This window comes from Podarcis cretensis, assembly GCF_951804945.1.
Source record: "Podarcis cretensis genome assembly, chromosome: 12".
Lineage (NCBI taxonomy): Eukaryota > Metazoa > Chordata > Lepidosauria > Squamata > Lacertidae > Podarcis > Podarcis cretensis.
In genome coordinates this window covers 40,152,046-40,164,618 of record NC_137181.1, presented here as the reverse complement: position 1 = coordinate 40,164,618, position 12,573 = coordinate 40,152,046, and positions in this window count along the sequence as shown.

Genomic DNA, 12,573 nt, shown 5'->3' with positions numbered 1-12,573 from the left:
TAAGTGTTGCTACCTGGCTACAAAAGAGTTAAAGGGGGAGGGGAATGTCTGCCTCAAATAACCATTTCCTGATTCAGGGCTGAATTAAAAAGGCTGTTTCGTGTTCCTGACATCCAAGCCAAGCCTGCATCCCAAGCTAAAGGAAAGTGTAATTTTTATTAACATATTTCATACCAGAAGCCCTTTTTAGCTGGCTTTATATTTTAAAAAGCCCTCTGCTGAGCTGCCTTGTGGCGCTGAATTATTTTGTAAACATGTTTTTAAATATCCCTTTCCAGTCCCTCACCACCTTATCTTTCCCACTCGTGGGACCGAAGGATATTTTCCCTGACATTTTAAAGCATTAAACAGCTCCAGGGCTGAAGGAAACATTTTTTGCCTGTAATCTTTGAAAAGTTTAGTTGTCAAGGAGACAACAGTTTGACGATCAGGTACGGCGGCCTAGGCAGAGGCACTAAAAGATTTGTGAAAAGTAGGGGCAAAGATGCCAGTTATACCTGGAGGCAAACCTGTTCAGCGTTCCAGAGCACCTCGCTTCCTGGCACATCTTTTGCAACGCAATTATGCAGCCACTCTTTGGATGGTGCCATCTTTTGAGGGAAGCATCATTAAAGCACCTTGCTCCGATGATGTATTACCCTAATAAATTACCGGTTTGAGGTGCGCTCTGGAAATGTCACTCATAAGATTGCTGCTTTCCTGGGAAGGCAGGGTCCAAGAGTAGATTAGATGTAATTACAGAATAAATGACAGCCAACAAGAAACACACTAGAGTTGCTCTCCTCACTCTAGGCAAAATAAGAAAGGGGGGTGGGAGACGAGGCCATTAACCGAGTCTCTTTTCAGGTATTATTGCTGGTGCCAGAGTGGGGATAGGGAGCTCGTAAAAATCCGAAAATAAGGAGAAGAAAAGAAACAGCTGTTTTGTGTTTGCAGCTTGTCTGAAAGTCATAATCCACCTGGAAACTTGTATAAATCATTTTGATGCACTGTAGACTACAGAAAACCATCCAACTGCACACACACGCACACAAACAATCGTGAAATTTATTCCACTGTTAAAGCAGATTCGTTATGAATACAGAGCTGGCCCACCTACTGGCTGTCAGCTGAGAAGCAGGAGACTCAAGAAGCCTGCTTTTGCCTTGAGGGGAAGTGGGCTTGAGTGGTAATTGAACAGTCTCACCTGCCCCTGACTGCAATTCCTGCCACTGCCACTAGGAGACTATAACCTTATTAGGGTCCAGGTTCATGAACTGCCCAGAATCTCACCAACAGCTACAATGCACTGGCAACCTTCTTCCTTAAAGGTAAAGGGACCCCTGACCATTACGTCCAGTCGTGACCGACTCAGGGGTTGCGGCGCTCATCTCGCTTTACAGGCCGAGGGAGCTGGCGTTTGTCCGCAGACAGCTTCTGGGTCATGTGGCCAGCATGACTGAGCTGCTTCTGGCAAACCAGAGCAGTGCACGGAAACGCTGTTTACCTTCCTGCCAGAGCGGTACCTATTTATCTGCTTGCACTTCATGCTTTCGAACTGCTAGGTTGGCAGGAGCTAGGACAGAGCAACGGGAGCTCACCCTGTCGTGGGGATTCGAACCGCTGACCTTCTGATTGGCAAGTCCTAGGCTCTGTGGTTTGACCCACAGCACCACCCGCGTCCCACCTTCTTCCTTATTTACCAACTATTTCAGGTATTCTGTGCCAGAATTACGGCATCCCCCACCCAAGCAAGAAATCGGGTTTCACAGTTCTTCATCATCAACATTTCAACTACCAGTTCATCAACATTTCAACTACCAATTTCTAAAGAGCTGGATTTCTAGCTGGGGAAAGGGAGAAATTACATTTAAAGGTGGACCTACAAAATCCACACTTTATGAAATGATATTTAAACCAAATCACAACCATTTTTCCAAATTCGCACACACAGTTTTCATGCTAAGCCATGTGTACAAAAATTCACAGGGCATTTTTTACTAGGGTAAAGTGTGCATTAGCATTCATGTATTTTTATTTTAAAAAATAACATACAAAAATCATTTGTGTTAAAGAACGTTGCTTTGCAAAAATGTACATATTATGCAAAATTGCGTGCAAGAACTGTATATATTTGGAGAAATTTCACTAAAATGCTGGTGGCCTTTAAAAAAAAAAAAAAAACAGGAAAAAGCCACCAGAGACTAATGTGAACTTAAGGTTGGAAAAATGAGGAACCGAAAGAGCCCAAAATTGACAAATTCCCCCATCCCCTGTTAGTAACTTTCTAAGTTGCGGTGGAATGCACTAGCAGCCCCATAGACCAAAGTAATATCAGGCAGAACTTGCTGCAGTCAGTAGGTGGGGCTCTAGGGCCCTACACAATCCCATCTCCCACTGCAGTATTGACTCCTTTGCCCCAGCTGTCCATCTCTGTGATTCTATGTGTGGCCCTAGGCTTGGCCCTGTGTGATCTCTTAAAGGTAGGTTTGTCACTTTTTCATCTGGTAAATTATGGGTAGTTAAGTAATTTGCCACATCAATGGTGGGGGACAACAAGAAGAACATCAAAGGGCTTATTGAGAACACAGGATAATTGTGGGGATCTGGTGACAAAATATTTATATAGCTTTCCGTCAGCTAAAGAAGGAGGGACTGCAGGGCATTTGCTACGTCTCCTCCTCCCTGCCAGTTATTCTGGGACTGCAGAGCTGGAGACATATGATGGCCTCCTCCATTGGCCAGGGGACTATGCTGGGTATGTGAGTTTTGGTATTACATGTGCCACAGCTCCAGCACTGAGCTCAGAGCTGGAGTGGGGGCCCTGGCCAACTTTGGGGTACTCCCCACCAGGTATGAAATTAGACCAACATGCCAAGCTTTGTGGTTTTGAGCACACACACTGTTGGACCAGAGTGTGCAGCAGTGGTGTGTGGCCAGTGTACCAGGGGGACAAGGTTAGTCTCCTAAATGTTCCCTTGGTGCCTCCTTCCTTCCTTTTTTTTTTTTTTTTGGTAAATTTTTTATTGGGTTTTACATTTTTATCAAGATCACATCAAACAGTATAATCACAAAATAAATTCCCGCTTCTTCCCCCCACCCCCATAACTTTTGTCAACTTCCCTTTCTGGTTTTTAATATAATAACTTCTCCTGTTTGCTGTCATATGTCTTAATATTGTAATCTTTAAATTAATCCTTATTATATTCATATCATTTTAGCCTCCTCTTCGTATTTTCTATCTTGGTTTTGTTAGTTGTAAGTGTTTAATCAAATGCTGCTAGTGAGTCCATTTCCTTACGTTGTTTCCATAAGTACAATATGAAAGGTTCCCAGTATTTTTTAAAAGTCTCTATTGTCCTTGTCTTTGAATCCTTCTGTTAGCTTCACCATTTCAGCATATTCCATCAATTTTTCTTGCCATTGTTCTTTTGTTGGTATTTCGTCGCTTTTCCATCTTTGTGCTAGCAAAATCCTTGGTGCCTCCTTCCTAAAGCTCAGGAAGCTTCTGCCCAGCTTAGGGAAAGAGGCCCAATGCTCACGCACACGATGTCAGGTATGCAACATCGCGTCCCCCCACCCCACCCCCACCCATTGCCCTCACAAGCTGGCACCTCTGGCCTTAACTGATCCCCTACTAAAAAATTCACCACAGGCCACTGGTGTGCAGAGTCTGAGATGGGACCCACACCAAAGCTGGCCTGAGCCTGAACCCATCAGACAAACCAAGTGCCTTGGTAACATCCACATATTTCTACATTCTGGCTACTCCAAAATGTCAACAGCCACCGACATAAGTTGTCAGATATCTTGATCCAACTTCTAGTACAAATCATGAATAGCACAAATTGGGGAGAGCTTCTATGGCACCCAGGAACATATAATGGTGGTAACTGGATAATTTGTATGACCAGCACTTGTCAACACTTTTTCACATTTGCTCAGCCCCATTACATATAAGAGATTGTTTGTTGAATTATTGGATATAGGAGGGGCAATTCCTGTATCTACTGGAAAACCATGATGCCACTTATCAGCATCCGGTCATGCTTCCACAATGGAAGGAAGACTGGGTGCATCCATGTTCCAACAGCCAATCAGCCCATTGTTTTTCAATGTCGCTTTGAGTTCATCTTTTTTTTTAAAAAAAGCAATTAATCAATACAAATAATAAGACTAAAATCAGGAGTACTGCAGCCTAGATGGGATTAGAACAGAGGGAACTTCACTCATCACTAAGAAGGACAGAGCCATTTGGTAGCTATAATTTAAACCTACATGTATTTCTTTAACTTACCATTCTCTGTTTAAAAGGGATACATGAAAACATCCGAGATTACATTATAGTCATTGTTCGATGACCTATTGTGTTTTCTTACATCGTGGACCTTTAATAATGAGTCAATCTGCTGCACTGAAAAGGTTAATAAAAAGATGAAGGCAAGCACTGCTTAGGCAACAGCCTTCTTTATTCCAAAAGGACACCATCAAGTCACAGGATCTTTTAGTCCCTTTATTTTTATTGTTAACAACTGGACTTAGAGGCTTTAAAATCTTTTTCCCTTGTCACATTGATTTCCTCCCATGTATGTTAAATGGAGTTGAAATCAACATGACTGCTTTTGTTTAACAGCTAGGAATTCAACTTGCAAAGTGCATTAACATGCCCAACCACCTCTGTTTGTTCACCACCATCAACTAAAAATAAAAATAAAAGCATGATTCAGTGTACAAAGATGTTTGGTAGCAGCTATGGGTGAGGAAATATGGCAGCATTGCTGTTACTGTTGTAAAAAAAAAAAAAAGGAATCTACATATTTTGAGGAAATTACTTACTAAATGAGCTGAATAAATACCTAGAACAAAAGATGCCAGATGGTTAAGTAACAAATACACCTTGAACTATAGCTTAAAACAAACATACAGTGTAATCCTAGGCATGTTTACTCAGAAGTAAGCCCTAAGTTTAATAGGGCTCGCTCTTTATTAATAGGACATATAAAACGTCTACTGTGGAACAGCAAAGCTAAAAAAAGAAAAGTTAAACATTTTTCTCTTCAAAATTTTCAGGGCTGTCTACGATAATGAATAAAAATACATTTGTTGCATCTTTGAGCTTAGCAAATACAGTTGCTTGGACCTACTATGTTCCTTCATTTTGCAGCGGTAGTGGATAGGGAGACCTAAAAGGATGTCTACTTCTGAAAGACATGAAAAGCCAGAGGCAGCAGGAAAGCGTGGACAAAGGGTTGGGAAGACTTGATGCTAGAAAGAAACAACAAACTCGTCACATGTTACCTGGGAAGTGTGTCTAGGTCATACAGCTTTCTCAAGGGGATGGGACTTGCCACGTTCTGGCAACTCAGGCATGGAGGAGAAATTCAGTTTGATTCACATACCTAATATGTACTTCCCATACGAGAACTGAAAAACATCCAACCTTTGCAATTCACACCACTATGATTTTTACGATGCAGCACTCCAACAAAATAATGCATGCAAAAATGTGTACGTTAGGGGAAATGCATTAAGTAATACAAAAACGAATTAATTTAAGGGAAATTGCTTGCAGAAAATGTGCATTTTAGGCAAAATAGCACACAAAACCTGTTTATCAGGAGAAATGCACACTAGAAGGCCAGTGAGGACTTTTAAAAATTTGCACATGGGTGCAGAAAGGTGGAGAACTGAAGAAAAAAATAAAATAAAATGATAAACAGAAAGAAGGTGAAATTGGCCATTTTTGTCTGTCCTCCCCAGCACTTACCTGGAAAGGGCTTATGCAAGGAGAAATTAAGAGTCTTGTTCTGTGGGGGAGGCTGCAAAGCTCTAAAGATTCTCTTATGGACTGGACTCTTCACCAATCAAATCATTCCAGGGTTGGTTGGTTTTTTGCCAATACGGGAATTCAATGCAAGTTGCTGACAGCAGCAGATGAGAGGGAGTAGCTGTCAGAAAAGGCACATCTCACCAAGAGGTGGGGAAATGTGAAAATTCCCTGCATGTTGAAAAACAGGAAGCTACAAAAAAGGTTTTCATGTTAACTTAATGGCAGGCAGGTGCAAAACTGACTTTGCATTTCAGTAAATTCCAAAATACTGGTCATGACTTTGTAACACCATTTTTAACATCACCGAGTTTTCTTTTCCCAGCATACAGTACCAGAAGTGGTGTGCCTTCTGGTTCTTAATTGTTCTCTTATTTCTGATCTAAATGAACTGAAGCCTTAGAGCATGTTTAAAATTAATTCCTAGATCTTCTACTGACTCAATTTAGACACCTACATTAGAAATCTGATTGATATATTAACACCATTAATTACTTATTTGACCCATTCATTTAACATATCTGCACAAGCCTAATTGAAGCAGCCTACACTGAATCCTAAATCCTACTTAATGAATCAAAAATTAATTTTTGAAAAACTCATTTGCTGTCCTTGTGTGGTGGTGAATTGGGCCGTTCAAGTCTTCTGCCCTTACGTGATGTCCCCAGCCTGGTCCCATCGCATGTAAGTAACAAACAGCATTATTGTATATGTGTCTACTCAAACCGAAACCCCGTTGCAGCCTTGCAGGGCCCACACTGCACATCTAAGGTGACACTCTCTTTAAAATGCATTCTTTAAATTCTATAAAGTTACAAAGGAAAATGCTTAACACTGGGGTACAAGGAGAGGTAAATATGGGAAGCTACCTTAAACTGAGTCAGACCATTGGCCCTTCTACACCATTGCCCCCCTCCCAAGTGTCCTTGAAAAACTGAGACCTCTCATTTTTCCCCACAAGAGCAGGGCAACCATTTGGGCACCGTGGTATTGCGTAATTTCACACGAGATCTCGCCTGGAAAAAAACGCTCTTTGAGGGGGCCGCAATCTCACACAGTGCCCCAAAATGCATGTTTTGGGGCACCATGAGAGCACGGCCCTGAATAAAGCACGTATTTTGGGTTCTGCGATCTCATGTGGGTCACACGACTCACACAGGAGCCCCGTCCAGGACTGGTTTAAAGCAGGGGGAGCAGGAGCTATGAAGCAGTACATTAACGATGAACACCTGAACATAACACATAGGTGAGCTTGTCACAGACTTCCCATATATTGATTTGAATAATAATAATAATTTCTAAATGTGCATCTATACATAACAATTACCGTATGCAAATGTTATATAAATCTGCTTTGTCTTCTGTTTGTGTGGGATTTGAAGCATTTAGTCAGTTGCTTTCCCCTATTCCCACGGAGGGCCAGGGTGTGACAGAAAGAAATGGACACACTCCCTGGGTACAGTTGTTGTTGTTGTTTCTCCTCAAAAATGCTTGTCTTTTTCCCCCCTCTGGGCACTACTCTGTCCTCTAAATCTGAAGGAATCACCATCCTCTTTGACAGAAGGATTACAAGAGGCCAGGACCATATCCTGTCATGTTCTGTGCTTATATTAAAGGCAAAATATATACTTCTAATCCTTGTAATATCTAAAATCCTGGCCTGGGGAGAAACAGGTAGTGCAACTCATTATGGAAGAGACACCTGTGTTGCAGAAATTCCCTGGGGCTACAGAACGGAAAGTGCTGAGCTAAGTGAGCCTAGCAGAGCTGTGCTTTTAGGAACTTGGAGGCAGGTAGTGATCTGCTGAAATAACCGAGGAATACATTTCCCTTTGGTTCCACCCATGCCATCATCTATTCCCACACAAAGAATGAAGCACCTCACAAAGTACTAGTCCTCTGCAGAAAGAGGAAGAGGCAGTTTGTTCAAAGCCTACAGCAAATAAAGGTTGCTCAGAGTCTGGGCTTTGGCTCAACGTGAGAAGTGATTGGAAGGAAGGAATGACTTCAAGAATTCTAAACAATTCACGACAATTGAGGCTTTGCCATCTTGGGGAGCAAGAGCAGGAAAGGGTATGTGAAAAGTTAGTAAATAAAATACAGAGCAAAAAATATTACATTTTGGCACAGCACAAATATCTCATCACTTTTGGGCACCCATCACTGTGGGCAGGCGGCATATAATAATATTAAATTATAAATATAATTTAATCACTTAATAAATTAAGTAGTACCTCCATTTTCATCTCTTTCTGCCTAGTCTGCCCCCATACCCTCATGTGTGAAAATACCAATGAGAAAATAATGACTCCTATTATAAGAGTCATATACTAAGAGTAGACCTATTGGAAATAATAACTATAACAAACTTAGACCCATTAATTTCAATGTGTCCATTCAGAGTAGAACTTAGTTGGCTACAGCCCCAAGGTTATGGTCTGTTGCTAATTTTCGTATGATTGTAAAGCAGAACTGTATTCATCACATCTATCGGCAGAATTCCGTTCTCATAATTTTCGTGTTGGTGATGTTTTCTACTAATATAGTGAAGTGTAATGTACAGGTCTGAAATCCAAGGCTGAATATGTCAAGTATCTTGAGTAAATTTTGCTATTTAAATTACAACGTATCTGGCAATCCTACCTGTATAGCACATCTCTGAGACTCAGAGTCGTACTTATGCAGTGTCCCTTATTTTGAAAAGTTATCCTTTACTCTAGGGCAGCCTTCACCCAACCTGGTCCTTCCCCTCCAGATGTTTTGGACTACGATTCTCACCAGCCACGGTCAGCTGGAAGTTGTAGCCAGAAACATCTGGAAGGAATTGGCAGGGGGATCTTGCTCTATGGAGCATAATGGAATGGCCATTCATTAACCCAAGTCAGCAGGTCAGGAGCCAGATCTCAGCAGAATCACTTCATCATGAAACATTGATCCTGCAAATGCAAATATTTATCCTAGTTTGCCTTTCGATGGTGAACCACCTGGCTTTCTGTGGGGTTAGACATGACTCTGATAGTAGAATTTAGCTGAGAGTTCAGGGAATGATGTAGGAAATTCACCCTGATTGATTCTATGTTAGATGTTAGTCTTCTCATTTTTAAAACCTGAAATCCTGTGCAACGTCTTGCAAAGAAGTTGGTTCAATAAAGAGTACTACCTTACCTACTTTGTCTCTTGCACATTTAATACAGTTACATATAAATCAAAGTCAAACTTGTTGCAGTCTCTTTTTTTTGTTTCTTTATTCTGCAGGGTTGTGGATTTTATCAATAAATTAGTGAGACTTGCAGAAGAATTCAGGCCTTGTGTTTCAAGGGAAAAGGCAGAGAGGACATCATGGGAGAGCTTCATTTCCTCTCTTTTATGTCGCACAAGGGTACTCTACTTTTTGCAGGGAGTCGGGTCTCACCATGAGACCGGCATGTTTACCGAACCATTCACAATCTTTCCCCAAGCCTTTCTGCTAACAGAGCATCCACGTTTGAGCATGTGCAAGCTAGTAAAGTGTTAAGTTGTGGGTGAACATATCAGACGACACAGCGATTCTCCAAACAGCTCTTGTTTATTCACAGGTCAGAACAGAACTGAACTGAAGGGTTCAGCCAGCCTGCTTATATAAAGCTCCACTACAACGCAACTGCAACAACTTTCTGTAACTATCCAATCACTGAACGTCACTTTTGATCCCTTATTTGCATATGTGGACCTGAACTATCTACAGTATTCCCCTGCTGGCCCAGGGTGAGAACTTCAGTACATAACATAAAGTGTCTCCTGGGTTTGAGAGACATACTCATTTTAATTTTGTAGCCAGTAGTGAATCGCAGGGTGATAGTGCCATCACCACATTCAATATTGCCTGGGTTTTCTAAATCAAAATTTCAAATCTGAGGTAAAGGTAAAGGTAAAGGTACCCCTGCCCGTACGGGCCAGTCTTGACAGACTCTGGGGTTGTGCGCCCATCTCACTTAAGAGGCCAGGGGCCAGCGCTGTCCGGAGACACTTCCGGGTCACGTGGCCAGCGTGACATCGCTGCTCTGGCGAGCCAGAGCCGCACACGGAAACGCCGTTTACCTTCCCGCTGGTAAGCGGTCCCTATTTATCTACTTGCACCCGGAGGTGCTTTCGAACTGCTAGGTTGGCAGGCGCTGGGACCGAGCAGCGGGAGCGCACCCCGCCGCAGGGATTCGAACCGCCAACCTTTCGATCGGCAAGCCCTAGGCGCTGAGGCTTTAACCCACAGCGCCACCTGCGTCCCTCAAATCTGAGGTACTTTTTTCTAAAGTTTTGGGTTTGTTTTTTTTATGAGTGGCAGGAGACCTGGTACAAAAGACCAAGGGCTTGACATTGGCCACAACACCTCTGAGAAAAGGTGATAGGTTCCTTTTTAATTGAGAGCAACCAGAGTCATGTAAGCCCAAAATACCTTACCTGAGCTCCAATTTTTCAACAATGAAAGGTGGTTGCTTACAGAGTGACAGAAAAGAAGCCCTCTTGGGATCAAACGGATTTCAGAGCCAGCTCAGCCATTCCTAGTCCCTGCTCCTGGAATGCCCCATTTCAGGACTTCCTGTTTCAGAAGATGGAACAGGAAGCTCCATGTCAGGAGAGTGATGGAAATGCAGGCTGGTACAGTTGTGGGGAGGGACATCTCTACCCAGTGCAAACTAAATCCAAAACCCAAACCTGGAACAAAAGACATTTAAATTGTGTCCCTTTCCTCTGATTTACATCTATACATAGAAATTAGCATGTGCAAATTTATGCAAATTTGCATCATGGGCCTGTGTCCCAAGCTCTTTAAGGTCCTAGCAACACCTCCACTTCCTGCATAACTATTGCCTTCTCTAGCAAGTAAAATTGTCTTTAAAAATGAGCTAAACTAAAAGAAGGGACAGCTGGCAATGTACTTTCAGGTGGATTGTACTTGATCCAGATCTTCAGCTGCTAAGGGGCTTTCTGGCCACAAACCTTCAGAGAAATTGTAGTGGGTAATTTGTAGTATTAATAATAATATGAACGAAAGGATGCAGATGGATCTGTAGATCCAAATGCGAGGCAGAATACTCACCGGTAAGAGAGAGTCCCAGCAATGGTTTTGAAAACATGAAAACATGCAGCAAAGTGAAGCCTAGGAATATAGACTGTTAGACCTTTTAAATATCCCATCCTAACACTCTTTCTATCTCTTTAGCACAGCAAAGACTATACAGTTCAGTAAGTTTAAAAGAATTGTTTACTTACAAACTTCAAAGGTCAGGTTCATGTGCTTTTCCATGCAGCAGCAAGAAAAATGCAGATAGAAAGACTTAGTTACAGAACTTGGTAAACATTTCTGAACACACAGTCAAGGCTTGGAGCGATCAGCCCACATGTCCTGCCTAGTCAGATTTTATTATATTTTAAATATTTTGTTGGAAGCCACCCAGAGTGGCTAGAGAAACCCATTTACATGGTGGAAGAGCACTAATAGCACAAAGAAGGTGAACAAAAGAACTTTCCTAACTGCCCTTCACAGGACGTGAGGGGGCGTGACCTGGGTCAAGTCTAGCTACAGCTTCCTCTGGGTTCTTAACACTTTCATGCATTTAACTAGAGCTATGCATGCTAGTTATATGAAGCTGCATTTCCTACAAAAATGTATGCCTATGGGGCACTTTCTATGAAAAGGGAGACTGGTAACCCTGTACAATGCAACCATTATGGCCTTTGTTACATCCATTGATACATTTGTACTGAGAAATAATATATACTTTGCAAAGCCATACAGTCGTATGTGATGGCTATTCTTTACCGTAGGTCAAGCGTGGGGGAAATGTGGCCCTCTGGATGTTGCTGGACTCCAGATCCCATGAGCTCTAGTCAGCATGGCCAGTGGTCAGAGAAGACTCTGGTCCCACAACATCTGGATTCCCACAGCCCCCCCACCCCTCCCTTCTGAAGGTTATCCAATCCAATGTGGATGAGCCTTTTCCCTTCCAAGCTCTTTTGTCTTAGTTGCTTTTGTTCTTCATAGCAAGAAATCCTTATCTGTGCACAACCACTTTAACAGAAGCTATAATCGCTCCACTTTTATTTGTATTATTGTTTGCGCAAGGGGGGGGGCAGAGCGATACACAGCATACCGTAGGAGCAGAAATAAATCTGCTACAAATGCATTAATCTACAACAGTGCAGCTCTTAAGTATGTTTTGTGCTGGTTTGAAATCTCTCCATTGTTTGTCAAAGCCATAAACAGCTGATAGTATTAAAAAGAGCTTGAATTTTTTTCTTATTCCTAAGAAAGAAGATTAATAGGTATGCTTTTAATGCAGTCAATTTTCTATCATGACACTTTAAAGAATACTCTGGATTAGAAAGGGGGGGAAAGACGAAGAAAAAAACTGCACAGAATGAAAGGCATTGCTCCTTGCGTTCGGCACTGCAAATGTGCAGCTACAAAGTTTGCACGTTTTTGAAATGACATTTTATTATCCCAGCCTGTAAATTTATAAACTACTGCATATATTAACAGCACATGCCTGATGACTTTAAAATCTTTCAGAGAGTGTAGGTGGCATTTTCAAAATTGCAATGTATCTGTGGACCACTTTTTCTGCTTCATTTTGTGCTGAGCTCTCCTTCTACCAGAGTACAAAGTAGTTATGAAGACTGTACATACATAATTTCCAGCTTTTTTCTCCCAAATGTTTGCAAGTGGGAACCTAATGCTTTCCTGATCATTGCTTATGACTGTTCTGAAGGAGAGAGACACCACTTACGCA